This window comes from Amborella trichopoda, chromosome 13 (assembly GCF_054954075.1).
Source record: "Amborella trichopoda isolate Santa Cruz 75 chromosome 13, AtrichopodaSantaCruz75HAP2 v2.0, whole genome shotgun sequence".
NCBI classification, from domain to species: domain Eukaryota; kingdom Viridiplantae; phylum Streptophyta; class Magnoliopsida; order Amborellales; family Amborellaceae; genus Amborella; species Amborella trichopoda.
The window spans coordinates 23,540,151-23,546,150 of record NC_142348.1 but is presented as its reverse complement, the minus strand read 5'-3'; positions in this window follow the sequence as shown (position 1 = coordinate 23,546,150).

The window sequence follows — 6,000 nt, the reverse complement described above, 5'->3', positions numbered from 1 at the left end:
TTTTGAAATACCTGCTTGTCTTAACTCATGTTTTTATAATACCGATTATGCGACTTGGTTTTGAGTCTTTTAGAATTCTCGATTACCTAAGACTATGAACTGTAGGGTATATCATAGGATGGCCATCTTGCTAGGTCTCCTTGATATGTGCTGTGTGGATTAGATAACTTGGTTTGTATGGGTATACTACCAAGAAGACTAGTGTGACTGAACCTTTATTATTCAAGAAGGTTTTTCATACTGTGAAACCAAACGAGCATTGAGTTACTATTTGGTATGAGACTTGCGATACTAACTCATGACATAGGCATGAGAATGTTAAGATAATATTTCTTATGTGTTATGTTTGAAGTCGGAGATGTTAACAATCCTATGATTATCTTTAGCTACTTGGATATTCAAATATACAAGTATCCTATTATGAAAGATCCAGATGAACTCGATATTCCAATGAGAGAGCCTGCTTGTGTTTGATGGTTCAGTTGGAACAATATACTATTGTTCACCTATGGAACCAGGATGCATGACGCTAGTTGTATAGCTGCAGAAGATAGCAGCTTGATTGAAGAATTGCTTTAAGCTCCTGAAGATACGACCCCAAGCGATGAGGGTATGTGATGATCTTCTGCGACAACAAGTTTGTGATTCGTAATGAGATATGAAAGATGGACTATGACCACATTTGAGATGAGATTCTAGCAGCAAAGAGATATAGGCGCTGCCTCCATAAATGCTTTGTGAAATGATTGATGGAAAAAATCATGATTAATATAATAAGAGAGAATAAGTGAAACATGCTTGAGAGATAGATTGTAATTAAGGGGATAAGAAAGTGAGAAAGAGATATTCTAAGGTCTTCAAAGGCCAAGAGGGAGATGTTGGGTTTATTTGGTCATTAAAGGCTTTATGAGAGTTTGTAAAAGCATTTTATATAGTGGAACATAAACTCAATGGGAGTATGGTCTCGTGTGAACCATAATAGGCAAATGCTATTTGCTGATACTCAGACTAGACTCGACGTACTAGGCCAGGGGAGTTTGAAAAACCCAAGGTACCTAAGCATAGGGATGTAACTGAAAAGAGTTTAGTGAGTTAGCCCTTGGTAATGTCGGAATATGTCTAGATGAGAGCTGAGGGATAGTATGAACCTTGTATGTGATGAATAGCCTCTAGAGATAAGGCTAAAACCTCATCGTTATATCCTCACATAATATATACATAGATAGTTGTATTGAGATTCACCATTGAGAGTGAAGCGTGTACATGTGCGAGAGATTACCCCTATGGACAATTGAGTCGTGGTTGCATCATGGTCTAATGGACCATGATTTTGTCTTTAGGGGAGAAACTAAAATCCATAGGCAGAGATTGCATCCTTTAGTCTATTGGCTGACTTTGATGGTCCAATCATAAGCTTCTGCAATGGACTGTGGATCATGGGAACTGCTGGGTCAATTTAAGAAATCTAGGTTGATCGTGATACGCAGTTGAAGGTGGAGCGCTTTTTTGCATTGATAAATTCCTAGGCCTAGACAGATCCAATTCCCATCAAAATTAATTAATTTTAATTAATTTAGGTTATATGATTTCTAGAATGTTTATTTAAATTTTTGTGAATCTTTTGATATTTCATTTTTTTTTCATTTGAATTTATGAATTAAGACAATAATTTTCCAATGTTTTAAATATACATACGAGATTTAAAATTGTAAAATTAAAAAATTTTGTATTTTCTATAATTATGTGGGACCCTCTATAAAATATGGGATCCCATTTTACACATGTGGTAATTGAGTGGGGCCCATGAGAGGCTACCAAGGGGTGGCACACCCCATAAGTAAGGATTACTTGATCACCAAATAAGGTGATAATTATCTCATGCATGTTGGCTTTCTAATTTTGGATGACGTTAGCCTAATAAAATGAAATATTTGAAATATTTAGTAAGTCTCATGAATCAAGATTGTTTGATTCAAGAAATTAGAAATGGATATACTAAAATAGAAAGTAAGAAATATATTTTCATTATTTAAAGATTTGACGGGAATAGGTTTAGGAAAGGGAAGATAAGGTTCTAGCACCTTCCTTTGAATCTTGATAGTAACTTTCATTTGAATTTTGATAGTGGATCAAAAGAATGGATGTCTCATATCTCTCACCCTACAAGTCTCATGAGATCGACAATCAATATTTGATCATGCTAATTATGGCAAATCCTAAGGCATATAAAATCTATAAATAGAGGTTCTCCCACCTCATAAATCTCTACACATCTCTATCTAAGAATTGTCTCTCTTCAAGATTTTTCTAAAAGAGGCACGCCCCAACTTAGAGCATCATCTCGCTCTCCCTTTGAAGGGCGCACCTCAACCTAGCTGATCTCTCTTGGGTTTGAAAAGGGGCGTAACCCTAACTACTTGAATCTATTGTTTGTGAGTAGCAAAGGGGAGGATCCTCTAGTTAGTAGATATCTCCCTCTCTCTTTGATTTATATATCTCATCTCTCTAATGGTTAAGCCAAAGGGGCTTGAGCAAGACTAAAATCAAGATCCACATGCCATTGAGAGAATTTTACTACAAGTAAGAGAATCAAGAGACCGATCATTGGTCCCGAGCACTATTGGAAGGATGAGAATATGTGTGGGGTCCGGTTGAAGTTATCTGTAGCACTTTTACTTCTTTAAATTTTATTTTGTATTAGGCTCTTTTATTCCCAATTTTGTGTTGGGCTCTTTTATACCCTTAAAGTAATGAGTCAAGGTTTTGACTCAAGAAATTGTATTCAATAGATATAGTAAGTGAGAATCGTATTTCTCTTCTTTTGTTTATTTGTTTGAAGAGTTATTTATTTGTAATTGGACATTGTGAGTGGTTTTATTGGTGTAAGAATAAAAAAAAAGAAAAATTTTAATTTATATATACCGCGCTTGATCATATAGTCCAACTTTCAATGATATCATGCAATGTTTATATAGCAATATAATGCAACAGGCTTCAAAAACAATGCTAGTTCCATTTGTTTGATCCCAAAGTTTAAATACATTCATTCCATTGAACAATAACAAACAAATAAAATTTGAAAATGCATCATAGAAAGTGTTATTTAGCCCAATCAACATAAGCTGTCCATTTTGTTAAGGTGCCTAGATCTAGGCCATGGAATGATTTTTCTCTTTTCAAAATTTTTAGACAACTTTGTTATCATTAGATAAACAATGTTGAAAAAGATAAAAAATAGTTTTGAGTTCGTAAAGGCATAGATCTTAAAGTTCATAAAATGGATGGTCTAGATTCAATGTTGGAGGGGACTCATTTTAACTATATCTATTATACAAATTGAATTTTTTTTTTTTTTAAATTGACTATTAGTATGAAGAGAAGGCATGTACAATTTTTGGTGTAATACAAATGCAACAAACATGGTTGTCTAGAAGTGTGGTTGCATTATATTATTATACAACTGTTGTAAAAAATTATTCCCCGAAACTATCAACCTCAACGCCATTTTTTTTGCAACCATCCCTTAAGTAAAAATAGTAATTTTTTTTTATCAAAATATCATTCATTTTAACCCGTGATTCCAAAATGTGATGCCAATATGTGTTGGTTTGGCACAAAACTGTGTCAGACCGCCGCAAGCCGAACCGGCACTACTTCAATACAGAGCCGACCCAACCCAAAAACAACTTTTTTAGAGAGGGTGAAAAACGTGGCTTAAAAAGAAAATGATTTAGTCCTAGAAAAACTTACTTTTTGACATTGACGGGTGGGTGAAAATGAAATTAGGAGTGTGATTTACGATCTATTGGAGGGCCATGCCTAGAAAAGAAAGGTTAAAGAGACATTTATAATTTTCCTTTTATTTTTCGACTGTATTTTGTAGAGTAGCTTCACTAAATTCCATAATGCCGTGTCCTTCTAAAATTTGACCCTAAGAATTAAAGATGATCGAGCCTCTGTGCGTGTCGTGTGGATTGGGTATTTGACCAGGAAACTCGTGGAGTGAATGCAAGCACGCCATCATAATCCCTCCGCCCCAGCCACACTGCATCCCTATTATTGGATTTTTTATGTACGTGGAGCAAGCTTACCCACTCGATAGAACTTTTCTTTATACCACAAGTATAGAGATTTCATATATGTCACCTCTCTCTCAACCGAATGAAAGGCTAAGATAGCCCCATCAAAATATCACGCCTAAAAACTATTTTATTTTTAGTTTATTCTTACAAATCATATCATATCTACACCAAAGTTTGGACATGCCATACTCTCATAGAGTCACTTAAAAATACTTTTGAAAAGATAAACGAATCAAAATACCCAAAAAATTTCAGGGGCAATTTGGTTTTTTTTATTTTTTATAAATATTTTTTAAATATTTTTTGTAGACGCCCCCCATTGAGATGTTGACCCACCAAATTTCAGGTTCATATGAAAATTTTGAAAGTCCAATTTTCATGCCCACATCTTCTCTTTTTCTTTCTTTTTTTTTTTAAAAAAAATTAAAATAAAAATTTCAAATTGGGGGTAATATAGAAAGAAAAAAGAAATTCAAAAAACAAAAATAACACCTCATCATAATGGAGCCAAAATATGGACCATGGGATAACATCAAATTTTTTCTGCGATGTATTTTGGGTCATTATGTTCGGGTTCTACTTTTTTTAATATTTCTTTTCTCATTTTTTCCCATTCAAAGCCTTAAACTTTTCAACCACCCACCAAAAAAACGGGTGTATTTAGACAATTCGAACTTCTAACTTCCAACTACCCGAGCACATTAATTATCTTGTATTTTGGTTGGTTAAAAAATTTGAGCTTAGAATCACTAAACATATGTTTCGGGCAATTCAAAAGTCTTAATTTTAGAACAGTTCAAATACATCAATTTTTTGTATTTAGAGCAGTTTAAAAGTTAGACTTTCATTCTAAATAAGTGAAAATGAAATAACTCAAAAAATAAAAGAGTATTATCATAAATATATCTTAATTTTAGCTTAATTGGAAAAAAAAAACTCAAACTTTCGTAAACTTTGTCTACACTATTTTTCCTTATTTTCGGTTTTTTTTTTTTTTTTTACCAAAATAGCATTCACGGTAGTCGTATTATCCTGAAAAACATTACGGTACTTTAAGGCATTTTATACGGTACTGTACTTATCGTAACAGTTGCATTTTATATGTTATTTTAACTACCGTAATGTTTGATGCATTTTATACGGCACTTTTAATACCATAATATCTCCACTTTTATGGATCATTTGGATACTTAGAAATATATTGCTTGCGTAATACATTACCAAATGGATTGTTACCATTTGGGTAGTATTTAAATGCAACCAGGTGAATACATTGCTACTATTTGGCTATGTCTGGAAGAGATATGGGAAATTCATTATCAATATTTTACGAGCAATTACTTATAAACTATCATTTCTTTTTTTTTGTCACAAAATTCTACTGAAATACGGAATTAAAGTCATCATCACATCAATCCAAAAAGACTTTTCAATAATAACATCATCACTATTCTGAATAGATTTTTTAATAATAACTTGTACCATTCTAAAGTCATCATCACATCATTTCTTACTTATTTTGCATGTTTTTGGCACTTACATGGAATCACATTTCCTACTTATTTTACATGTCTTTAGCACTTACATGGAATCACATGTTTTCTAACATGATTAAACTTTGGTTTCAACATGATAAGTCATTGGAATAATATGATTGGAGTAACATGTTTTTATTGTGATAAGCCTTATTTTTATTTATTTATTATAGAAATCTTTCAAATGTCTCTTTATATAATTTCAAATAAGCAATAAATTTTGATACCAAATTCAAAAAATTTATGGTACAAGTTAAAAATTGAGAAGAAGTTTGAGGCATTGAAGGAGAGTAAAGAGGTATGTTATTTCAATTGAGCTTTTACTAATCTCTTATGATGATTATATTATGTGAAATTTTTTATTATCATTGTGTTATGTAATT